The following is a 27,865-nucleotide window of genomic DNA, read 5'->3' on the forward strand; positions in this document are numbered from 1 at the left end:
GTCTAGCTCTGATTTGCAGTTATATTGCATGACCAACATACGGCTGGAAAGAAGAAATAATTCATTGCCTCAGCCTACTGTACTATCTACTTAAGTAGCTTAGATGAGTGGAAGTGGAAAGAAAGTGATTATTCCAATTATCAAAGGCTCACAGGAATATGTTGAGCCATGAGAAATTCACCCTCAATAAACTGCTTAAAATTAGCACTGAAAACCAGCAGGAGAGTCAAAAGCTGGGTGAAGCTCAGCTGACCTAACTGCAGTGGCACAGGACAGCAGCAGGTACCAAGCAAACTGGGACACACTCATCTTCTTCCCAGTCTGTGCATAAAAACCCACCAACTAACATCTCTTAAGGACTCTGGCTAGACTTGAAAACAAAAGAATGACATTTGAATTGAGTTTGAATATCATTAATCTATTTAGATTTACTGAACCACACTGCCCTTTGCTTCCATCCTCTGGCATTTGTCCATTACAGCTGTGTGCCAAAAGTGAATTGCTTCATTAAAATCTGAAACAAAAGGGACTGATGTTTTGTGTTATAAAAATTAGTCCTTTTAAAAGATAATATTTGTTAATAGAGAATACCTGATCACCACGATTCATTGTCTGCACTTAATTCCATCAAGCATTCATATTCCCAGTGTATTTCAAATATACCCACAAGCACATTTTCAGAGAAACCGTAATAGTATTTTCTTTATAAAATAAAATTGCAGACAGATTTGATTTCTTGCTTTTCCACAAAATTATAACAGTGTAGAATTTCAGCCGCTTCATGAGCGGAACTACAGAGATTTCCTTTAACTTGAGTCATTGGGGGCTTGGAGTTTTTTTTACCATTTAATATGTTCTGCATAAAACCAAAACAGACTCAGAAGAAAATCCTCCAGCAGATTTTTAATGATCTGGGTGAAAGAATACTTTGAAATCTCACAATTTCATCTCAGAATAACACCTGGATATAACCTGAAATATCAATTATTCATTGTCTAATGAAAAAACTCAGTATTAATTATGTGACAATTCTGTATTACATTTATTATATGTCTTAGAAACTAAATTAAAAATGATAAAAAAATATAAGGTATTTAAATGCCAATATCCATAGACATACAATCTTATTGAGGTAGTTCAAATTGACAAGATCTGACCAAAAAAAAAAAAAAAAAAAAAAAAAAAAAAAAAAAAAAAAAAAAAAAAAAAGCTTTACAAGTGAAAATACACAAATACACAGAACAGAAAGTTCAGTAGCACAGGCCAGATACAAACAGTACTCCTTGCTTAGCTTCCTTTAGTACTGACTACATCTATCTAAGAAGTGCTAGCCAAATCTGTGCAATCATTTAAGGGATATTTGTGATTAATAATACAATACAAACAACGCAATCACAGAAGGCTTAGATTACCAGGATGGTAATTTAAATAGCAGTAGCTAAATACATCTTTTTATCAACTTACTGCAAATTCACGATCCATATGCTATAATAACACTTTTGTGTGAATTGCTCTACTTTCTTACCAGCAACATACAATGTAGAAAATAGGCATAATTATTTGGCAGATTTTATTAGCACTGTTGTGAGCAGTGCTACAAAATGAGGCTTTCCTGCTTGCCCTCAGACTGTTCCCAGAAGCAAAGTACACACTTGTGTATTTTATTCAGGTCCTGCTCTCCTCCCTTATCACAGACATTCACTTCAGAAATAATTTTCAATGACTACAGTTTACTGAACTTTGACCATCAGACTAAGATTATGCTAAAAAAATGTAAGAAAATGTCTAGTTGTCTCAATGCTTCCAGCTATTCCTTCTCTAGGAAGGTCACTGTTCAAAACAAATCAATTTTTAATTATTTTAAGTTAAATTTGTGCTTTTGCAAACAGTGATTCTACAGCAGGGACCATAACAAAGCCATTACTTCACGTGATTACAACTGAACCACAATCCTTATCCACTGGCTTAACTGTGCCAATTAAAAGATAATGTTACATCCCACATATTTTGCCTTACTAATGAGTAAGGAAAATCCATTAAAGTAATGTAATTATGCAACACTGGAACACAACAAGAGAGCAACGATAGTTCATTTACATTTGACCTTGCGACAATGCACTTTGCAGTTTGCATGCTACAAAGCTGCAGCTTGCAGCTGTCTAGAACCGCATCCTGTTTATGCCAATAAACATCCTGAATACCTCCAGCTTGTGAATGAGGTACTGAGATGGATCTTACCAGCTCTAAGTGCTGTCCTCACTCAATGCAAGAAGTTATTGATCTTACCGAAACCCAGCTGTTTCAGAGTATTGCTTTAAAAAGAAGTACTTGCCATTTCCCTTTCCCTAATTTATTACCGTTTACCTAAATTATTACCATTTTATAGTCTGAAGTTGAAGGGACAGATGAAACAACTAGTGTCCAGCCAAAAGAGGAATTGATACAGTAAGTGAAATATATTTACATGGGAAAATGATTATGCTGTTGAAGTTGCAGTGACACTGGATATCAGAATGAAAAAGCTGAGCTGTAACTAAAAAGCCTAAAAATAATCACTGTGTAATTTTCAAAACTTTTTTTTTTCCTCATTCAGAAAAAAGTTATACCTCTAGGTACATTGCAGCTTAAGAGTGCCATGAGGACAATAAGTTGATCCCCAAAAAATATTAAATTGAAAGGACTGGCATCAGAAATGGTATATGATAATGTGTCACCATCAGAAGCAATTGGGTTCCATTCATTTTTACCAGATTTGGATTTAGTAATTTGCATTTAGACAGAACACTTGTTCCTTTTTATTTCTTGTGAGAAGAATGCCTAGAAAGACATGATTCATGTTCCACATGTCTAGGTATAATAAATGTGCATAAGCTCATGAACTCACAATAATTACAATAATTTCAACCCCTGAAAAACAGGTCGTATGACATGGTTTTCCACTATTGCTAAAAACAGTTTCTTGCAACAGCTCTTTAATGAAATTTTCTTCTGCCAAGCGCAAAAGTAATCAAGCTACAAGACAGTGATGTTCAGAAACATCATTAAAAAGTTATAAAAATTTACATGTAAATGAGCATCTTCAGGATTTTACTATTTTCTCAAAAAAATCAGCTAGCCATGTAGCAATCTGCAAATAACATGTTTCTTAAGGGCACAGAAACACTGGAGAATGACAGTTTATACAAAACTAGAACAATAAGGATTGAGAAAAGCACTAATTTATCCATCTGTGTTTACCATTACAGAGGTGGAAACTACAGCTGAGTACCAGGCTTTTAACATAAACCAATCACAATCAGAATAAAATGCAACTGAACAATGCAGCTCAGGGATTTCACAAAAATAGAACTTCATAGCAGATATTAAGCCATTAAAAAGATTACAGGTTCCAGGCCATAACCTGTGGGCAACCAAAATCCTGTACAGTACTACTTTTTAGCCCTTAAGAAAGACAGTACCTCTTTGATCCAGAAAATTAAGCTTTTTTAAAAAAAGACATTAATTTAAAAAATCATTTTCCTGAAGCAATGTTATTTAGTATCAAATGGGAAAGGAAGAGAGGAAGAAAAGAAAAGAGGTTAATGTAGGAGAAATTTGCTATACACAACATTGAATAGGTTTGAGAACACAAAAATATGTTTTTTGATGTGTGACACTGTACCTGGTGACGTGGAAACTGCCTTCACACGGTGGTAATGATTACACACACTGTAATCAAGAACGCAATGCATGACAATGGATGGATGGAAGGTAAAAGAAAGAAAAAAGAGAGAGAAGGAATGAGAATGATATTCAAAGACTATAACAAAAATGAACAATTAGAAAATGTCATGGACATACTGAAGTACCCCCTTCAACTCACTTCAGATCTCTAAACTAAACTGATCATCTTTACAGACCTCACCTTGATTTTTGCTTACTTTCGGCTTGTAGCTGCAGTAAAGAAAGACTGATCCTCTCTGAGTGTAACATCTCCTACATTATTAGATACTACAGACTGGAAACAAGTCCCACCACTGTCACTAGAGCACAGCTGGGTTTTTGTTGTTGAGCACGCTGACCTTACTTGTTACATCAGGTTAGGAACACATGGAGTGAGGTGTTTAACATCTTTTCAGCCACAGGGGAAAAATCTTGGTTAAATTAGCAAAAGAAGAAGCATTTAAAACTTATCTTGATATATTCCAAAGAGGGTTAGATGATTATAAAGAAGGTTATAAAATATACATATAAAACATGTAATAACTTCACCCTATGAGTGTATCTTCTGTTTTTTTATATATCCACAAGAAGAAACAAATGGAGTATCAGAGAAGTACAGATCACATCAAGCTCTGACTCTGGTTCAGCAGGGTACCCAGAGGGAGCTAAACAACGTGGTGCGATCCATCTGCTTTCAGAAAGCCCAATCCAGGCATTATATGGCTTTTTGTGAATTTGGTTCCCCATAACTTTTTAGGTGCTTAGGAGGGTCCTGTTGTTTGTTCCTTCACTGATGTGCTTAGGCTCCCCTCTCCTGAACAAGGCCATCATGTAACAGAAGGGAAGGGACGTGCTGTGGTGTGAGGGAGAGCAGACGGATGGCAGCAAAGGGAGGGGATCTCTTTAACCTGTGTTGGCAACAAAGCAAGGCAATATTAAGCAGCAGCAAGACTGCTCACAACTCCTATGTGCAGCATTTCAACAGATACATGATCAGGAAAATAAAACTACAGATAACCTTAGACTCACCTGTCATTTCTGTCTGATGCTTTAATTACCTTGTTACTCTAAAACTGGAATTAGAAATTTTCTCATATGTTGGTCCACTAATGGAATAGATTCTATTCCAAGATGTAATCACTGCTGAAAGCCATTCACAGAAAGAGATACAAAAGAAATTACTTCAGAAGAATCTCCTGTTGTTACTTATTGTATTGTTTAGGGTTTTTCTTTCTGTAACAGTAAATAGCCAGATTACTCACTGTGGGAGAAGGAAAGGGTTGCAGATTTATCTGCAATGGCCTCTTATGCATAGACAGTATTCATTATGGAAGGAGCTGAGGGACTGCATTTCTGGATTCACCATTAGAAATAAGAAATACAGCTTTAAGAACTGGGTTTTTTTCAGTTAGGATACAGGTTTCATGAGGAATTGAAGATGTTAGTAATACTTGGATTGCTGAAACTTTGAATCTTGAATAATCTCTCATTCTAACAATATCAATTTATTAGAGGAAAAGGGAACATATATTTAATAAGAATTTGCTAGTGTATATACAAAAGTGAAGATTCAATGAATTGGCACTTCTTTTTTACCAATATTACCTGTATGTCCTCTGCTAATATAAATTATTGTATGTGTACCCTAAACACATTGTATATATTATATATTTCGTGCGTACACATGTTCATTTTCTGAACACTACCTAACCATGACAATTTGGAAATAAATGCAAAATCTAGGACATGAGTCTTCTAAGATGACAAGCAAAAGAACAATTAATTATATACAATTAAATAATTCTATTTACTAAGAACTGTGTTTGCATTCATCTTATGCATTTTTTTTTTTCCTTGCACACTTCAAGTTAAGTGGTCTTTGGGGTTTTGGTTTATACATTTGACTAGTGTAATTTGAAAAGCGTGACAAATGAATAAAACTGAGAAATGAAATACAAGTAAAGCAACCATATAATGATGAAAAATAGCATGATTTTTTCCTGTTATTCAGTTGATTTATCAGAGAAATCATTAATACTATACTTAAATTAATTTAAATTACCTTATAAATCAGCAATAATTAGATTATAGACTGAAATCCCATGTTTCAAAGCAAAATTGCTACATATCATGGAGCCAACTGATGGTTCAAAGTAAAATGTTGGAATCACGGCAGGCTGATTCTTTTATGCTACCGTTCTCCTTAGTGCACCATCACAGCTTTCAATTACTGAGAAAATACATCTAAAAATAAAACACAGAACTAAAACGCAAAAAGTTATGTTCTAAAGTCACATATAAATCAAAGAAGTGAAAGCCATTGTAATAACATATGAAGTTCAAGGCACCAGGATGAAATAGCAGTTGAATCCATTGATGCAGACAGCAAAGTCACGGTGTTATCCCACCTCTTCCTAATATTTTCATTAAAATTGGGAAACTTTTCTCTAGCTTCGAATAGAGACTTTGCTAAAATTTTGATGGTAGGTCAGCAAAGCCATGGTTAACTGATAGAGGTTAGACATCTACTACTAATTGGATATCACTAAGATCTGAAGGAAGACCCAAAACAAATGGTATTTAACCAAGTTGCCTGTAACTGAAACTAAAAATTAATGTCAAGAAATCTGCTGAGGACTGATAACAGAGGTGATCCCATGCCATGAATAAAAACAATCCTAAATGCAGAAGACTACCAGAATCAAGGCTCAAATTCAAACTGCTGAATGCAAGTGGTCCTGCTGAAGCCACCCAAAGCTCTTCCACAACTCACTCAACTACCTCAACTACCTCAACCACTGGGCTTCATTCCTGGAACTCCACATGCAAACCCACCATCATTTATATATTTCTCCCATTCCTAGGCTTTTTTTTCCATCTTACATTTTAATGCAATTCAATAAAAAGGTTAGTCTGGGGTATAATACAGAGAAATGCCCCTTAATTCCCCTACTCCTCCATCCTTTGCATGGAGATCTCAAATTCCCACATTGGTGTACCAGTACTTTAGAGGGGGTGGGTTTTGTCTGCCACTGAAATTCACTCAAAGAGATGCTGTGCCACTTATCACTGAGTGTGGTAGTCCAGAAGAAGACCTGGATGGCATTTTTTCCTCTTTCCTCACAGTCCTATGCAGTTTTGAGACACTTGTTCTCACTGCTGATGTGGGTAGAGTTAGCAGCTCTAAGATTTAAAAGCAAACACTGATATGAAAAGGTACAAAATCCTCAGGTGGAAACCCCCCTATAACTAAAATAAAAATAAACCAGATCAACCAACCAACCAAACTAAAAACAACCAAAAACCCCAATACCCAGAGGATCAGGGTAGAGCTACCCAGCAGCAGGATTAATTCCAGGTGCAACTCTGGGACATTGCTCTATGCAACTGGCCAACAGGGATTGAAAACAGTATGAGACTGGTTTCTCTGACGGTTGGGTTTCAGGTTTTGGCTGGTTAGTTGGTTGTTCTTTTTCTGTTTGTTTGTTTTGTTTGTTTGTTTTGTTTTTGGTGACACCCTTTCAGCTCACTCCATGCATCAAGTGGAAACTTCTTTCATTAATTTCTTTAATTCTTTCATTAACTTCTTTCATTAATTAAAACTCTTCTTCTGAATGCCATTTTCCCTTCCCTTGCATTGATTCCCATGGGTTTGTCTATGGACTTTATTCAGAATCCTTGTTACTACTGTCTCACACTGTGAACTATTCCCAGCAGAAAACATAAAATCTGGTTGCCTCAAAAGTTTTGTTTCCTATTTTAGAAAGAAACTTTGTTCTTTTCTGCATTTTATTCATGCAATTCCCTTCATGAATATCATCAGTATTACATTTCTTGGTATCTCTTTATTTGAAGGGTTCACAATTGTCTTATCTGTGCCTCTTTACTGAGGAAGAAAAATGTTTCTGTCTGGAACAGTCCAATAACCACTTGGAAACTTTCCATAAGAATTGTTGCAAAATGAATGTTTATAAATACATCCTTGATACAAATAGATTTTCTGACACTTAATAATAAAGCTCCAAATTGAAGACATAGCCCTAAGTAAATATCCAACATTTGGTAAAACGTTTTCTATTATCTCTCCAGTGGAGCAATTCTAATAAGTCTTGGCATGAAAGGGAATAGTTACAATTAATTATTCCTATGATGGTTAACCAGCATGCAAGTACTGCACATTTAATCTTTCATCAACAAATTTTATATGGCACTGTAAGAGAGGGAGAGAGAGATTTATAGGAAGACTGGAAAAAAACTCACTTTAGTAAATTTTCATGGAGGATAACTCCAGATTTAGCAAGAGCAAAGAGACTGGAGGTTAAGGAAGGGATTTGTGAGTTTGGCCTCGACGGAAGCTTTGAATGCTTGAGAGTGACAGGACACAATTTAACAGGGCCCGGCTCACAAGCATTTGTATTCAACCTTGAAACTGAGAATGAGACTTTTACATTTAATTCTCAAAGCAAGGGATCAAAGAGTCCAACGCAATAACTCCTCACATAAATCATGCTCAAGTACCTCACTCCATAAGGAGACGTACTGATTTTAATTAATCAATCCATTTATTTTCAGTCATTCTACTGACTAGAAAAAAAAATCCTCCTTTACAAACTCACTGACTTCCTACTTTAATTTGCCTCTTTTTTTCCACAGATGTAGGACCACTTTGGGCCATTGAGATTCATGATACCCTTCAGCTATGCACAGTCTTGTCCTTGGCAAAACACAACAGCGAACCAACTCTCCTGCAAAACAAGAGTTGGGTGCCAGGTATTGTCAATAAATGGCAAGAGAAGAATACAAATATTGTCCTCTACACACTATTTTGGCCAGTGCCTGGATCTCACATCTTCTGCAAGGCCTTTTTGGAAGCCACAGAGTATGCTGACATTGATGTGCTATAACTGTATCTGAAACTTAGTTTGCTTAACTGCTTTATCAATGTTACTCTGGGGTTTTTCTGTGCAAAGAACAAACTTCTTTCATTTCCTCTTGAAACATCAAGGCTGCTATCCAAATTCATTGGTACACGGCTGCAGCTATTCACGAGGATGAATTAGTTTTAAACAGACTTTTATAGGGATTTCATGACATCAGAATTATCCTCTGCACCCACTTAACAGTAGTACATACTTTTCAATTGAAATATTGCATCACTTCTCACCATATAAAACCTAAACTCGACAGCAGCATAATTGCAAAATGGTATAAAATGGTATCCAATATTTCATGTTCCAGCAACCCAGAGGACAGACATGTAGAATCACATCTATCACTAGCCCATCCCAAATTGTTTCTGTTATAATTTAAAGGGGGGGGGGGGGGGGGGGGAAGAAAAAAATAAAGAAGTTACACCATCAAAAATAATACTGACTGAAGAAAAGAGGACTAAGAAAATTGTCATTATGATTCCATATGGAGCACACCATATGCCAAAACCTCCATGCATTGAAAGGAATTTGAATAACATTTCGTGCAGAAGCTCAGAATTTTATAGTGTGGCTCAACACTAATTACTGTTAATTAAAGCAAATTCTTTACAATTTTCAGCAATAAAAACATGTGGAAAATCATTAAAGATGCAGTCAGGTATGCTCAATGCCCTAAGCTAGAGCATCAATTATAAACTTAATATACTTGTGTCTTATACTAAGCTACTCAGGAGGGAAAGGGGAAGTTGGAGGACAACAGAACTCTTCCAGCTTCCACACTTTTGTGGACTTACTGCAGATTTACCTATGAGAAACCTGAACTTTCTAAATAGACTGCAAAAGCTCATCAGAGCTTGTAGATCATTAGTTGACCACGTGTAAATATATAAAAAGAAACCAACCCCTGCCATAGAAAAACAGTCTCATGTAATGGAAACACATTTAAAAAATAAAATGGTGGTGGTGAGAATGAGGAGAGAGAAAGAAAATCAAAACTCCTCAATGATTATAGTGGGTATAGGATTCTCCAGCACATCAGCCTGAACAAATGTGTGAACTTCTGAGAGATGATTTCAGTATAAGCAAGGGACATTCGTCTTCTCTGTACACTCAACGCCTTGAAGAATTTGTCCTTGAGAGATTTTTGTTTGTTTGCTCTACAAAAAAATCCTAATTGGGACTGAATGACAAACTGGGGGCAGGCGGGATCCTAATGGGTAGATTTTGTACATTTAACTTGTACAATGTGTCTAAACATGCAGCTTGCAGCAATTATTTCATCAGCTCTAGTATAACACTTTCTTTTTTTTTTTTCAGTGCTAATGAGTTGAGTGGATGTAAATAAAAAGATATTGCCTAGAAATAAAATGGGTCTCATGTTTCTCTCTGAGGGTACCAAGCAGACAAAAAAAAAAAAAATCTTGCTCAGAACATTTAACTTAATTTATTTAATTCCTTCTGGAAACCTTTCCCCATCCCAGACTTATTCATCTTTGCTATAGATTAAAATCCTACTTATGATTTTTAAGTTATGAAAATTTGTCAGGATTTTTTGATATTGTACTGGTCACTGATCTTGTATTAATCATTTAGAATAAGGACATAGGCCTATAACTGTACATATAAAAGAAGAACAATAATACGAGAAAGAAAAGCAAGAGGGGTTTACCGGCAAAAGTGGAAAGATTTATTTTTGCAGATATCTTCCAGAAGATCATAAAACAGCGTAAGACTAAATACTATTATTCAATTGCAAGATGGTAGTGCCATGCATATATATTTTAAATAATTTCATAATAGCTATGACATTTCAATTTACATGCACACACCCCATGTCCTCCTCAGAGGAGGTCAGAACATGACAATCAGCTAAATCTGTCAAACTGCATGATCTTATGTACAATAGCATGCCCTGCTATTAGCGCCGTTATTTCACTGACCTAGAAAGTCATATTGGGCACCTTCATTTTCTTTTTTACTGAGACACATGCACATACACATTCTTAAGACTTTATCTTCCACATCTAAGCTTCAAAAAAGGTTATCTAGATTTGCAAAGTCTTTTGAAGGCTAACTAGGATTTCACTTACTGAATAATTGGTGGCACATACTCGCAAAACTACATGTGCAAACACTTTGAAAGATAGTCAAGTTTACTTCTAGTTTTCCTACTGAAAATCATCCAAGAATTATGGCAATACGTATACTGTGATTTGTACCATCTTGTTAATTCTTCTGTTCAGCCTCATGGCTAGGCAGAAGAGTTTTCAACATGAAAGTTTCAGAAATTGGCAATGTCCAAGAGTTTGAACTAGATATCATTTCCATCCTCGATGATGCTGTCAGTTTTATGAGCTGTGGCACACACAGAATATATTGTACACTTAGAGCATGCTCAGCAGTGTTATTTTAAAACCATGACAGATGTACAGCCCCAGCAGGATTTCACATTACAGAAGCCAAAGCAACCCTGCCATACAGCTGATCCCTTTGTCCAAGCAGGCAGAGTATCACCCAGGAAACTCAAATGTCCAAATCTGTAACATTCTTCCATCTATTAAAGTTCCTAATGTATTCCAGCTCCACATCTACATTTGAATCTGAAACTTGTAAGATCTTTATGAGACTGAGACAATTACTGGATATGCTTTTCATTTTCTGAGTGCTCATTCTTAGCAAGAGAAAAGCACAGAGGAACACTTCCCCCAACACAGAAGATGGGTCACTTGACTTGGCATAATGTGACTAATTTGCAGAACAGGTCTGGAGACCTCTGAAGCTCACAACCTCCAGACCAAATTGCACACGCTCACTTCTTTCTCCAAGCGCATCCTCAATAAAACCAGCAAAAAAAGAAAGGGAGTGGGAATCCACTCTTTGTATTTCCAATGAGAATTTGATGTAATCGAGTGCCAAGGGTGACAAATGAATAAAAGATGAACTGCTATAATTGAGAGAACATTATGGTAGGATCTTTAGTTAGCATCTTTCACATACATTTTCTTTCTTTCTTTCTTTTTTTTTTTTTTTTTTTTTAAACTCATGCCATCTTTAAAACAAGTTTCTTATATAGACCCAAATTTACATCAAACAATAATCTTTCTATGTCCTGGTTAGAAATATAAAATTGTGCATCACTACCAAGCAAAAATCCATATGAGACACATTCTATCCATCTGAAATGACAATCCTGTCATGACAACGCATCTATTTGCTGAGAAGGAATAATTATTTTTGAGAATTTTGCAATTTTTCTAACCCAAGCAGTCTTTCTCTTTCTAACTGGTTTTTCACTTGTAGCCAAAATACATCAATTGTCTTTGCAAGGTTATGAGGTAATTTTTTATATTACAGTTTGGTTTTGGTTTGTTTTTGCCTTCCACTGCTAGTTATACTGTATATCAGACAGCCCCAGGCATGTCCGCTTATGTTTAAGAACTTGTAAGGTCAAGAAGTTTTGAATTTCCTATAGAAAGAGCAGGACTGGATAGGTATTTAAAGGTTTTTACAGGTAAAAGGATAAGATATGCTTCTCCTCATGTCCCTCTTTCATGAGAGAGACACAAATATCCCTTATCACAACTGAAAGCCAGTGCAAGTATGAGCATCACTGACCTATCAAGAGTATCACTGGTCAAGGAAAAAATCCAAAGAAAGCAGCTGTAGTTGGAGCCTCTTTTCTTAGAAAGTGTGGATTCCAAGATCAGGATATTTGGTTCTGCAGCCCACAGCCACAAGTACCGTTTTAACCCTGCTGCAAAGCTCTTCCTCTAAGAACATAGCAAATTAGGCCAAGAATAAACTTCAGTGAGAAGCTGTTTTAGAGCCATGTTAGCATCTAATACACACAAAGAAAATTTCACCAGAAGCAAAAGAAAAGTCAAACAATTATGCTTGCAAATAGGAAAAAAAAATAAAAAAGGATTAATGTTCCACTAAACAACTGATTCATAAAGTTGTCACTAATGAATAAACATCTATATTTTCCAAGACAAATATAATGGGTATTTTTCAAAACCTCAGTATTCTAAGCTATTAATATTTAATTGTGATTTCAGCCCGTTTTTCTTGCCTAGGATTGAAAGAGAAACATAACAGCGCAAAACACTAAGGACGTGTGGGCACATTATTCCTAGCACAGAGAAAGTAATAAAAGAAGAAAGATCTGTGAATTGGCTCATGCATTAACCATAGAGAATGCTGGCAATGCAAGTAAGCAATGCTCTGTACAAAAAGTGGGTGAGACCACAAGTCTGATTTGAGATCTCACACTACAAGGCTGTGCCACATGCTTTAATCTGTGCTTTTCTGTAGAATGCTAACTATGTTGAGAGCAACCTTGGAGACTGTCTTCACTGGCCCTGTATTTAAAAAGGTGGCATAAGAAGCAGCACAGAGAATTAACTGAATAAAAAGATGAACAACATATCTAAAACATCATGAATTTCTGTGGGCTGGTTTGGATGCTTTGCTGCTGTAACACAACTTTACGTTTTAGCAGGAGGTCAAGCAGCATGGCTCAGCCCAGCGCCTCAGAGTTCATGTGGTAGTGCATCCAAGTAAGCTCAGTTTTAAATATACTTGGGCTATGGCTTATTCCTCAGAAAGTGAGCTCACTTTTCTTTTCTAAGTAAACCAAAAGCAGCAGTAGTTCACGAACACATCCCTATAGCCTCACTTCTTGGTTTTTTTTTTTTTTTTTTTTTTTTTGGTTTGGTTTGGTTTTCTTTGTTTGTTTTTGTTTTGTTTTAATGCTATACTGTCTAGGTTCCATTGCTTTTCATTCAGATCACTAGGAAATAATTACTTTTAGGGCCTGAGAAAATATTTGGACATGGCCATCATGGCACTGTCAACAGCTTAGTGGATAAGCTTTCACTTTCCTCTCCAAGACACAGAAATGTAGCATATACAAAATATTTGTGAGTAAAGTCATGGCTTCACTGTGTCATGACCTAAAGAACAATCTCCTCTGAAGTGGTTATGCCGCATAATACTGTAAAGGAGCTAGCATGATAGAAAGAAGCATCAGGTGGATCAAAGGCACTTAAGGAGTACTTGATCACTGGTATATCAGTGAAATGAAATCAGGCTTCAGCAAATCAAGCTACTCTGAATACCTGCACAGTAAGAGCAATGACTCACCAAGACAACTGGCAGGTAAACTCTGGATGCAGCTCTGCAAGCTGCCCTAAACGCTCTGCACTGGCAGTTTCCATTTTTAGCAAACCATTGATCTATTTATTGTTGTTTCTCTTTTAACCAAACTCACTGACATATATTGCTGCCTCTCCTATTTAAAAATGTGAAAAGTGAGCTGTACAAATGAAATATTATTTATATATAAGGAGGTTTTCATTAGGTCTCAAATGCTTATAAAGGCCAAATTCATATACTGAAACATATACCAGGGAAGTTCTGGATTCAAAACTAAATGCTAAACATACTTAAACAACGTTTAAGTGTCTTAATATTTCAAGTCCAAACTGTAATTTTTGAAGTATCTTCCATTGCTAGGGTGGAAATGTTGAAACCTGAAATAATTGTGGTATTTTACAAGTTGTGTGAGAACAAGCCTCCAAAAGCTTTTGGAGTTATTGTCTCTACCTTCCCTTGTAGAAAGACCTTTGACAAATTCTTAGAGTTCTGAGCACCTATCACGTATGCACTTACATCACAGGTGCTTAGAACTGTAATTACTAATATTTTCCTTTCCTCAGGTGTAATCAAAATACCAAATTCCTGTGTGGCACCAGAGATAAGAAAAAACAAAAATGCCCGCTTCTGTATCTAAGGGAACTACACCAGATTTTTTACTGACCCATAACGAATCAGCCACACACTGATAATATGTGTGAGAATAGCACGACTATGACCAGCCCTCCTCCTCTGTCCTGTGGTTACCTAGCTGGTGTTTAAAAGTGATGAGGGGAAATTAAGACCCCTGTTGAGCAGCACATACTTGGAAAACACACTCCATTGTGTGTCTGTCATAATACAGATCTGTCAAACTTTTCAGCAGTGGGTTTATTCAAATTTGGTCGATGTAGCATAGAGTGTAGTAGCGTCTGCTTTATGCTCTCCCACAGCGCTGTTCTAGACAGGAGTGGAACTGCAGTTTGCTGACATTAAGAGACATCAATGATAAGTTTGATTATCTGCAATCTGTAGCACAAACATTTACTGACTAGGGGCAGGAAGTGAGCAGGGTGATCTAGCTCTCAAGAGAGGTGCAGTGTGCTGGCAGTTAATGCACACACTGGGGAAGCATGGAAACAAAACATTATTTAGTAATTTGGATATTGTGGGTGCAACTTAGATTACCTCAGCTGATGGCTTTTAGAGAGCCTGCAATTAGTTGCACAAAAACAGGAAAAAAAAAAAAAAAAAAGCATGATAGAACTACAGGGATCCAAATAAAAGAGGTCACTAAGTCCCTCACAAAAAGTAGCCATAACATGAAGAAATACAGAGATCTTGTCGATCTTGCTTTTGCACTCCTGACTTCTTTATATAAGAATATATATCTATAAGCTTCTTTTAAGGCTATTCAACCAAAAAGGTTATCTTTGTGGGCCTTTTTCATTTTGTATGGAATGATTATTTATAGTTCCAGATGCAAAACTCATTACAATAACTGCTTCTATCAGTAAGTTTGATAGTAATTTATTACAGTAATTAATTAGTATTTTCAGTATTTTATAAGAAATTTATTACACCCATCCTGAAAATAATGGAATTTTTAACAAATCAAAGAGATGCTGTCACAAAAAAATATTGGTTTGTAAATATAACCATTACTTTTTGCATTTATGATGAAGTTATTATGTGGCTTTGAAATTGAATCTTTACCTGGAAAGTTCTCAACTTCCAGGCAAAAAAGCTAATCTGCTATTATTTCTGCAAGGCTTGAAGATTGAAAAGTTGAAATACATATTGAATATCATTATTTAGTTCATATTCATAATTTGATTAGGAAGCCAGCAGTTTCTTTTTGTTTGTTTGTTTTTTTCTAATGGAGTGATACTATCAGGTACTTCCATGCCTGTGCTCTAATTTTAAACAAATAAATTAATGGATTTATGGAGAATTGGATCAAAAATAATGAAATTATTCCTAGGGATTAATTAATCACATCACAAATAACAGAAGGCAAAATTTCCCAGCTGTGTTCTTATGAAGAACTAAACCACGACATTTAGAAGTGATGTTTACTTGAGTCTCAAACAGACCAGGTGTTTCCAGACTCATAGCTCCAACTGTGGAGAGAATAAACAAGAAAGACTTAGTGTTTGATGACCACGAAGTGAAAGAAATGGTAGTGCTCCCCAGAACAAGTAGTGAAAGCAGCAGCACCTCCTGCTACCAAGCTGTGCCACAAGCAAAGGCTGTTTCCATCTCTGAGAGCACTGTGGGGAGCAGGAACCAGCTCATGACCCTCTCCTGGCATCAGGAAGTCCATCAGCTCACCTCCCTGGCCTTTTCTCTGTCTTGACTGCCTCTCAAGACTGACCTCAGCAAATGTTAACTTCTGTTTCCTTGTGCTACCTCTGAGAAATCTGGTCCTAGCACCCTCCAATCAATGTAAATATTCAAGAGGCCTCTAATTTTTTTTATTAAAATACTGCAGCATCTTTCTTTTGTTTGATAAGGTACAATAGTTTAACTTAAAAGACAGCTGAGAAGTTTGTTTCTCATTGTTCATTATACTGCAGTATCTCATCCCCAAGTTTTGTACTTCATTTTTGTAGTCAAATATTTTAAATCTCTTAACACTACTACCACCTATAGTAAATTTGCTGGAGTACAATGAAAAGCTTCCGCCAAAAGGCCACAGCATTCTGCAAAGTCACAAAGTTAGAGACTGCAAAACTATCATTGTTTTATAATTGCAGAGGGCTGGACTGACTCCTTTGTGAGTCAGACACAATCCTGCACATGCATGAAGACAGAGCCTCAAAGTGAGGCAGCTCAGATCTGGGCCCTTTGCTCTTCCTGCATTCCTCCTTCATGTTCAGAGAGTGTCTGGCACCCTGCATGTTCAGGGGCCTGTCACCTTGACTTAACACTTTAATGCTCAGTTGGACAGCTTGTTGAGTTGTATTATTTCTGCACATGAACTGACTCAGCTGCTGGCTCCCACAGTACCTTATCCCTCAAGCTCCTCATGTGCTTTGCTTTATTCACCAGATGTGATCAAATGATGAGGCTACAGCCTGTCTGGGAATAACTTCCTCCTCGAATTCTAGTCTCTAAGGTGGCAAATTTTCATAATGGGGTTAGGAAAACCATGAAACAAAGGAAACAATATTAGGGATGCTTTATAAATGCACACACTGTCTGTATATGAAGCTGCAGAACTGCATCCTAGAGCACAGCAGGAGCAGGGCACAGCTATTCATTTGTCTCTCTCTGCTATGGATAGACTAATTGGATTAATACTGAGGGGTAAGGAATACCCTGAACTCTTCAGGCTTAACAACTCGGTAGAGATGCTTAATCCTTCACAGGAATTCCTCTCTGAAAGGAGAGATGTACAAATCACGTTACCCTGATCAACCTAGAACAAAACATCCTTTTCCAATTAAGAGCATTTGCTGCATTCACCAGCTGTGCACTGACAAAAGCTACAACAAAATGGAAATTAAAATCTGTATTTAACCCCCAGCTGTACAAACTAAAATTTGATGGTGGTGAAAAATATATGAGAATCTTCAGGTGCCATTTACTTTTTTGCCACCCTACAGCTCAATCTAAAAGCTGCAAATTAGGCACTCATGCAAATAAATACACAATATTAAGTACTTCTGATCCTGGAAGTGCTACCTTCCCCTACAGTGAAACAGATCACACTTTTTAAGAACTACCTGAATAACACACAGGATTTTACTGTAATAGACTTGGTGATTGTACACCCTGGATGTCACTTACTATCCTACTGTGGCACCTATACCAAAAGTCACTAAACAGGTACACTTAGCACCAGAAGATGATCAGTATTCTAAGAAATCTTCCCAGAGACATATCTTCTATAATTCAAGCAGTTCATTATCATAAGCTCACCATCAAAAACATCTTCTGTGAGAACCAATGACTCATGAATAGCTTCATCATGAGTACCACCCGTGTGCAAAACAATACGTGCGTAATTTGTTGACCCTTTAAATCAATTACCGGAGTAAGTACTTCCCAGATATTCCTATTTACTTTTCTCCCAGAAGAATCTCAATTACATATGGTAACACACAATTATAAAGTAATTATTTGCTTCTTGTCTCCATAGTGAATGAAACATACTCTTTTCTTGTCTCTTTTCTCTTTACACACCACTTTACCGCACCCTCTTTCTACTACATCTTCTCTGCCTCAGAAGCATCAGTTAGTGTTCCACATAAATGCACGGATGCACGACTAAAACTCATACTTGTTGGTTTTGATTTGAAATTTGCTGTATCTGTGGAGCCTTCCAGGGACTTATAAAACTATTGTTGAAGATGATGCCACCTCTAACATGGTACCTTGATTCAAACAGTGAATAAATGCTACTTCTCTTCTGAAGCCTCCCTTCAAGAAGTAGCATTAAATGAAGGTGTAATTCTACTGGTCATGTTGCTATTTAAAAGGGGAAGCTCCCTTGAGAGATCATCTTTCTGTTCTCCAGCATTAGAATCAATAGTGCCAGCAATCTCTACTGCATTGCACAGATGAAGAACACGGCAGTTTATCAAGTAAGTTCACTCCAGGATCCAATGATTGGCACTGACTTTGAAGCCTTTGAGCACTTAAGCAACGTTATCTGAATATAACCTAATGACTGTATTATATCTGAACCCACAATTTTCTTGTGGTTCATATATCACATATAATGATGTTCCATAGACAACAAGGTTTCCTAAATATAAAACAGAGCTATTTCTTAGAAGGCAGCTTCAAAAAAACCAATAAAATACTCCACTTCAACATTTTTTCCCTCCTTTCATCCGATATTCTTCTCATATTATAGCTCTTAAAAGAAAGAATGCAAACAACTTCTTTTTAAATAAGCAAATTATTGCAGGATCACCTCCTGAGAGATACAACCTCATGTGTGCTTCACTCAAAGGGAATGCTGTGAGAGGTTTGGTTATTTACTATAAATAAATGGAACCTAAACCATTATGGCTATACCAACACAGTGGTATAGCCTAGATATTTTTCAGCTCTTTGTAGAACTTGAACCTTGAGGACTTTCTGGATTAAACCACAAGTAAATAAAATAAAATTAAAAACAATAAACCAAAGCAAATGGAAGAAAATGGATGAATGCTCAAAGTAATACTGTGTTTATGAGTTTGAATAAATATGCATGTACCCCCTTTCTTGGGTTTTTCAGGGAGCAGGTGAAAAACAGTGCACACCTGAAACTGAGGATAAGACCTGAAAGAAGAAGATAAGTGGAAGTTGGGAAGTGACTCAGCAGATAAACTATTTCTGATTTTGCTGGATTTGCCTTATGCTCAGACATTAAAAAAATGACTTAAGAAAGGAAGCAAAGTGTTTTGTAGTAGTTCTCTATTTGGTACAAAAATATGAATATTCAGGTAATTTCCAGCCTGCAACTGCTGGAATTAACCAGATGACTTAAAGTCAGTCAGCAAATAGTTAATGCTGATCCCAGTGAGCCAGAAGAGATCTGCACACAGGAATTAACACCCATCCAGACAAGTCCAAATAGAAGTAGTTGAGCATAAATAATTGCTTATGGTTTTGATACGTGCCCAGTGTCTCAATCTCAGAATGCACTCCTCCAAATAATGCTCTGTTCTCTAATAATAATAGTGGTAACAAAGGTACTGATAGGGTTAAAAAGGTTAAAATTATAGGTGAATGCATATTTCAGAATTATTTATGTAATACATTACTTTTATATATATTATCATTCTGCATTCTTTAATACATGTACAACGGAAAGCTTGTTTTGAAATAAGTCACAGCAAGAAGCAGAACTTCCATGAGAATATGATATCTCTGGCTTGAAAGTTATGAAGGATTACCAAGAAAACTAAAAACACTGAGTCCTCAGGTCAATTATTTAAGCTTCACTGACAAACAGAAGTATTTCTTCCACCAAAGGCTTAAGTTGACTTTATAGAATTCGTTTAATTGGAACACTCAATGTAAGATTTTGTTTTATTCGATGCAACACCACTACTGCTAACACAAAAAATGTATGTGGGCTCTTATCTCAGACAGATATGCACTGAGAGTATGAAAGATGGTTTTTCATCTTTTTTCTGCCTTTTCATCCCATTAAAAAAACTACAGGTTAATGTATGCTTAATGGCATCTGATAATATAGAGTGATTTATAAAGGAATGGGAAAATACCAAAATTATTTCTGATATCAACAGATTTTCCAGAAAATTCACGCAAACAGTCTCCCTATTTGGCAGGGCTGGGCACAACCTAGTAACATGTATTGAAGATGTTAAGCCTCAAATACGATTTTATCTGTTACATTATTTAAAATGTGTTACTCTTCATACTTCAAAGGAATTATTTACAACCCAACTTTGTGTAGGATTTGGTGAAGCTCTTCAACTAAATCAGAAGGACAAGAACACCTGTATCTCTCCTTCAATTTAGCAATTCACTGATCTCGGTAGAGAGCAGTCCTTCCCCAGTACTGTCATTACATAAAATACATACTAATAGCAATCCTATACATCAAAATTTAATTAAAATCATAACCTATCCCAAAATATGAGAAGATAACAATGTTTAATCATACTGCCGATTATGAGCTTATGGTCTTCAGAAAGTTGGTGACTTCAAACCCGTGAAATATGTATTAATAAATGTCAAGCATTTCAAAATTACTCCCGCAAATTCAAACAACCAAGGAAAAAAATTTAACTGGCAAAAAAGAGCAAAAATAACCCCCCAAAACTTAAAATACTGGTAGAGCTAAAATCATTAATGTCAATGGACCAAACACTAAAATCATTGATATCAGTGGATCAGCATTCCACTGTCCAGGTAAAGCAACAAAGACAAGCACTTAAATTTTCTCATTGAGAAATTCATAGTTCATAAATTAAATTTACAATGAACAGACAAAATTCAAAGCAAAATTAAAATCTCCAGGCTACCTGACAAAAAAAAAAAAACCACAACAAAAAAACCCAAAAAAACCCAACAAAACAAAACAACCCACCAAACCAAACCAAAGCCCACAAACAACACCCCCACCCCCCCCCCCCCCAAAAAAAAAAAAAAAAAAAAAAAAAAAACCCACAAAAAAACCCACAAAACCAAAAAACTCACCAAAAAAAGAGAGGAAAATTTAAGCTAAGTCTAGAGAAAGCTCTTAATGTTTGTTTGAAGCACAAATAAGCATTTAATACTTTTGACGTCAGGATCTCAACGTGAAACCAGGATGGAAAATCTTGTAATGTGAATCACCCTTAAGCCTCTGCAAAGTAGGTGTTGGAAATAGGATTGTAACAACTCTGTCTGGTTTTACAGATTTGCATTCTTATCCCTGATTTCAACTGCGAGTGTAAAACTACATGATGCATATTGTGTTTTATTTCAGAGGTCTGATTGTGAACCATTCTGTTTACCTGAGAGGACCTGCATTGCTGCCTTGGCAGGGGCTGATTCCAGGGGAGCCAAAAGGCCATTCTGCACCACACATTTTTAGTACAGCTGTATTGTCCTCAAGGAAATAATTTAAGGAATCAGCAGAGTCCCTCTGCTGCCACTGATGCTTCTCCACCAGAACAGGAAAAACATAAGGTACCTGTGGCGGGACTCCACATCAACAATCAGAAGGATTTACATCAATCATGGTTTAGATAATACTCAGTTCATATTATTTAGACTAAGGAAGGACAGGGCTTGACATGTCACTGAGTCATGACTCCTTTCATGCCTTCCCAAAGGCCCGTGGATTTTTTTTTTTTTTTTTGCAGTGCAAGACTCGGCCACCTTAATCTGGATGGGCTAGAAAGACCTTTGTAGATTGATTTGGCAATTAATTTCAAACCAGCAAAGAAAAGTGCAATAACTTCGCTTTGCAGCTGAAACTAGCACTAGACCTCATACCTGCTAAGAGCCACATTTGGATGCTGAGGGTCAGCATATGCAGCTCCCTTAGCAGGATCAGAATGTTAATTGCTACATGCTCGAATTATTTGCTTTCAGCTACTTTAAACACATCATCCATCAAAGATAAATTACAGTATTTAAATTGCCTTCTGCCTGTTGTTTTTCAAAGGGAAAAAAAATTACAAATCAGTCTTCAAACAGTTACTAAATAAGCAATATGAAGAATTAGTTCATATTTGTCTTGCTTTATTTTCCACCTAATTCAGAAGCAGGGCAACTGGTTAAACAGTACACCTGAAAATCTGTAAAAATATAGCACCTCATCCTGTAATTATTTAGTTAGGTATTTTTAGGGAATATGTTTATAATAACATGTGTGCCATGTTATTATAAATCCATCAGAAAAAAACCTTCTTTCTGCAGTGGTTGCTTTTGTATTCAATAGCTCAGTGTTAAAGTAAATGCTGAATCTGGAGTGAGGCATCCTGCGCTTATGGCCATGAAACACACGTTTGGCACACAGAAGTACTCAGACTCAGTGATTTTCCTTCAAATTAATTTGCAGACAAATTAATACTACAGGGTATTTTCCATATTATTGTTTTATTCTATACGACTTACTGCACAAATTGCATTTAAATTTTAGCACTGAAGTAAAAGTGAACTATAAAATGTCCAGATGTGACTCCTGTTTTTAGTCTGTGGCTGTATTTGACAGTTCCTTTAAAAATATTTGAAGTATTTATGGTACTATAAACATAATATTTAATATCATACCCAGTAAATTAAATAATAAAAGATACTGTCTCTGTATCCAAAGTTAGATTCTACTCCACAGAGATGAAAAATAATTTTGTCAGATTTTGAGACCCATGCTCATACTTGACCTGAACAGCTGAAATGAAATAAATGCAATTATTGCATCCTCAAAGCGTTCAGTAAAGCAACAGCTCCGTCGTTCTTAACGGAACATTTGGATCTGCAACTTGCTGGCAAGTTTCACAGCTGGTTGTGAGATCTTCCAAGGTTGTTTTTTTTTAAAAATTAATTTTATAAATTAATAAAACTTTTTCACTCCATCATATGAAATCCACTTAAATGCCCTGATCCTCTTGCTGTGTGGTTAGTGCTGAGGCAAGAGAACAGAAAATCAGCCTTGGGATGGAAACATGTCCAGTCCCTGCACCAAGAACAGAGAAATATTTATTCCTGCATAGGAACAGTCTCCTTTTCTCCTATTCACGCCTCTGAAGTCAAGCAAGTACAACTGCCTGTCTGCCTGAAATGCACATTAGGGAAAAAAACCCCCAAACTTGTATGTAGAAGGTGAGAAGTGGGAGACACAGCCCTCCAGCTGAACATCCCACCTCTCAGTGCCCTACTCCCACATCCCACCTCTCAGTGCCCTACTCCCACATCCCTCAGGATGCCTGAGGTCAAGCCAAGGGGTGCCACTAGAAGAAAATAAACATATGACTGCTATTGTCATGCAGTTATGGCACCTACATCATTAACTCCTGCCACATGAGACAAGACAAAAAGAAGAAAGGAGGGATGGTGGTGGTTATGCACTGTCTTTTACGTTACACTAAAGGACAGCCATGCTGCTCTCAACCTACAGTAGCAGTTGCTTTGTTTTAATTAACATGGCTTAGAGAAGTGGCTCTTAGCTTGTCTCATTAGGTTAGATAAAATTTTTAATTTACAAAAAATCACTGCTGCTGAAAGACAAAACTACAGGGGTTTACAGCTAGGTGACAGCAGCCCAGCTATACCATCTTTTGTAGGGTCCAAATAAATGTCATTCTTTAAAATTTTGCAGCCAAGGAACATGAACAGACCAACAGAAATCTTTAGCTGAATCCAGTATATGCTAACATGCCATTGCCCAAGAAAAGGTTCACATAGTCAATGAAGCTAAAATAACAACTAGACGGCAAGTAAAACTAAATTACAGTCATAAACTGGTAGGCAAGATCATCATCCATGCCACAGCTGAGGGCTACCAAACAAGGTGAGCTGACAGGACATCTCCGTGCAAGCTCCTCATGTGGGAACGCTGCCCTATCAAGACTAGTCCTGGATGCCAGCAAAAAATTAAAGGGGAAAAAAAAGGCAGTTTTTTCAGCCTCTGTATTCTTCATGGGAAGTCCTTAACCCTTTCTAATGAATATTAGAAATGTCTTATAGTATACCAATCATAATGCATTCTGGTGAGTAGGCAAAACTGACAGTATTGGATACACTGCACATGACTAAGATAGCCAAAACCCAAATGAATTTGAACTTCAAAAGCCTTCTCCAAGGCCCAGTGAGAAAAATCACAACACATTGATCATCTCTGTCAACGTTTTATCTACAAAAACAGTAGCTCAGAGTGGAAATTCAGAAACAAACTTCAAGTGAGGATTACAAAACAGTACCTAGTGACAAGTACAGACCAAGCTGATACAACAATACAGTAGTATTGTTTCTTTTCTCAACCTGCACAGATTTTTATTTCTTTTTGAAGAAATCCGCTATGAATAAATAGAATAATAAGGTTTTTCACATCAGGAACTATTTTTGATGTTGTAGGAGATAAAATACAGTCAGCAAGAACTGGTTGTGTTGAAAGGACAGCCAAGAAGTAGGCAGGGACACATGATGACATTGGAACAGTAGGGATTGTTCTGTACATAAATCCATGCCTACTGCAGGCTGATCCAGCCTCAGATTTGCTGGAAGAAATACATAAGGACATGAATTCATGCTTCTGGACTGTTTCCGTGTCGAGATCCTGAATCACACTGCCTATGCTTGTCTCCTAAACACCTCTGTTTGTGTGCATGACGGCATTTTGCCTGTTTGGAGTCATGCTTCAGTTAGCTTAAGTGCCTGATTCCTAAATTTCAATGTATGAGCCTACATGAAAATGAAATATAAGCAGCCCAGGGGTAATGATGATAATCTGATGAGTAAAATAGTAAATGATAGCATGAGGCCAATTTTATGCATATACTCACTATCCTAACAACTCTTCTTACAGTTTTTACCTGTAAAAACATGGAATACTGCATCCTTTTGTAGAGAAGGGAGAGGGAAACTCACACAATACAAGCCATGGACCATTTTCCACGTTCTGGTTTGCTAGTCTAGGTCTAGAGTCATTCCCAGAGAGCTGGCAGGAGACTGTGGTGGAAGTATGACAGACCGCCACACGAGAAACTGAAAAATTCTTTCCACTTGGGAATTACCAGTGGGTTTCTTCAGCTATACCGTTAGTACAGAGGATGAGATTTTTCAGTGCTGAAACATGCAACTTTAAAATAAGTAACTAAATGCCCATATATCTTTATTATCTATGGTAGAGTTCATTTTTACTATGTCCATTTTCACATCTCTTTTCTTTGACCTTTTAAAACCTGAAAGATCAGATATACAGGGAAATATCAACAACATTACATTTAAAAAAAAAAAAAAAGTTCTGAAAGAAGCAAAGTTCATATAAGATGCTATTTTAACAACCAAACTGAGACAATTATTAGCATTTTGAGGAGAAGGGATCTAAAAATTATTGTTGCTTTATAGAAGAGTTTAACAACGTTATCTATACTGCTTTTATTGTATTTTCTTATAACAAATGCTTGAAATAGCTTCCTGAAAACATTCAGTAGATATTTATTTCCCAACAATAGATGACTCTAACAAAGCATATAAAAGCCTCTCATTCTTTTTCTGTCTGTTTCAACTTCAGCAGTATGACCAAATGACAATAATGAATTGACTTTTCTATAAAAGCAAAGCAGCAGATCCTTCGCAGATGTTAGAAATGAATGGATGAAAAGGAGGAAAAGCTTCTTAGAAAATAACTGGACGAGGAATAAATAGAGGTAAAATGTATTATATATAATGCTGCTTAAAACTGTATGGTGCCAAATATTCATTTTTAGCAAACTGTATCACATTAATTGTATTTATAGTTCCTATGCATGAACTTGATAAATACCCACAGATAATTCAAGCATTAGCGATGTCTTGCTCCATCACATTAAAAACAAGTATTTCTAAATAGTGGTCTATGAATGATATAAAATCCATGGTGTTAACGGGAAAACAAGAGAGTGGATCATTTGTGTATCTTCTCTCCAGAAAGGTACGCACTATCTCTTGTCTGTGAGGGAGAGAACAGCAAATAGGGAATTCACATACATGCTTGTGTGGCACAGAGAAATGGTGAATATGTTTACTCCAACATTTAACTCTTTTCAAGCATCTGAAGCAAAATGTCTGTCAGTGTGCTTTTTCCACTACTGATAAAATGCAAAAGAGATTGCAATAATAACACTTGCAAAGTCTCAGAAGGGAAATCTGGGACAAAAAGTCATGCCATGCTGATTAAAGGCAGCGTTTTCAAATCTATTCAATGGATTAAAATACAATACAGAAACCTGTTAAATGGTTCAACAGCTGTAGCAGAAGAATAACAAATGCTGCCGTTCATTACTCAGCCAATACACACCTGTAGCAATGCCAAGCAAAACATTCATACTTCTGGTCACATATGTAACAACGAGCGGCATGGCAGGAAGTGCAGTTCCACAGAATATCTCCACTGCTTTTATTGGATGCTAATGGGAATGGGTAGGAAATTTTTGAATACTGATTTGCCTATTGAGCCTTTCAGTAATTAAAGAAACCATCTTTAGCACTCCCAAATTTCATTAATCCTCTGAAGACAGAAGTACTGACAGAAACAATGAATACAACACTTTTTCACTTAAGTACATGAGAGAAAAGCACTATCCACTATAATGATTAACCAAAAAGCAAATGCAGTCGCCATAATTGTAATTGCTGAATGTCACCCAAGGTAACTAAAATACAAGTGTCTAGGCTATAAGTCATCATAAAATGATTTTGTAACTCCTCACATCTTGGAATTATTTTTTTTCATGACTCCACATATAAATCAGAACAACATGGGTAAATACGTTCCTTAATTTAAATTCTGCCTGAGTCTGTTTCGCTCAAGTCTCCTCCAACACCAAGGAGAAGACTGGTATCTGAAGCCATGAAGTCTCTGATACTCAAAGGTCCTGAGAAAGAGTCTTTTAGCCTCAGGTTTCATATTTTCTGAGCAGAAATGTTCACTCTTCTTCACATTCATTCTATCATATAATTTCTCTACCAGCTTCTTTCATTGGAAGCCTTACTTTGAATTTCTGTGTACTCTTCTATTATTCTCATTAGTGACATAAAGCAAGCAATTTTTCTTCATTTTCCTGATGCTTTTCTTATATAAACATCTGCTAACTATGTCATCAACAGAATATTTATTAAAAACAAACAGCTAACCTGGTTGTAGGACGAGTTTTTCACAGCAAAATTTATCAACATGCGATTTGAAAGTATCATTATAATTACATTATGGCAGATAGCCACTGGAGAAAGAGAAAGGATTTTTTGTTTGTGTGCAGAAGTCCAGGAACTACAATAACATTACAGTGGGCAAAGGTGAAGCAGTGAATGAGAGAAATTACTCCACTGAAAAAGCTAAGTTAAAATATGGCTACCCTGACAAGTCATTACAATTCAAATATAGCTCTTAAAAAAAAAAAAAAAAAAAAAAAAACCACTGTCAGATTTTAGATAACTGACTAATCAGAAATAGGATTACTTTGAGATGTAATTTATTCAGAATAAATGAAACTCTGAGTTTACTCCTGAAGGAGATCTATCAGAGATTCAATTTCACTACTCAAAATTGAGTTAGGTGAACAAGGGTTCTTCAGTTTGATGCCTGAATTAAAGTGATCAGATCAATCAGAAATATTTTGTTAGGCATAAAATTAAATATTACTTTAATTGAAGAATTATTTACTGCTTTAACCTTATTTTTAGAATTAAAAAAAGTATCACCACTTGGAAAAGTCAATCTCATTTAGAAAACTTGAACGCAATCATTAGCCACTTAAAAAGATAAATTACCAGGTTTGGTAGCTAGTTTCTTAGATTAACTGCACATGAATTGGAAAACAGAAAATAAACTTGAAAGAAAGGTTCAGGGACTGCATTTTTTTCCCTTCTTTCCATCCGCAGAAGTGCTTCACAAATTACAGACTCAGAGAAGCCTGGAAGGGGTTTCTAGAGGTTTTCCT

At 36.3% G+C, this 27,865-nt stretch overlaps 1 protein-coding gene across 12 annotated transcripts in view; it reads right to left on the reverse strand.

The window, feature by feature from the left end:
* CCSER1 (coiled-coil serine rich protein 1) overlaps nt 1–27,865 on the reverse strand; it is a 626,082-nt gene that overhangs the window by 82,605 nt on the left and 515,612 nt on the right. The gene's annotated exons all lie outside the window — the stretch shown is intronic.

The sequence above is a fragment of the Hirundo rustica genome, chromosome 5 (assembly GCF_015227805.2).
Source record: "Hirundo rustica isolate bHirRus1 chromosome 5, bHirRus1.pri.v3, whole genome shotgun sequence".
NCBI classification, from domain to species: Eukaryota; Metazoa; Chordata; class Aves; order Passeriformes; family Hirundinidae; genus Hirundo; species Hirundo rustica.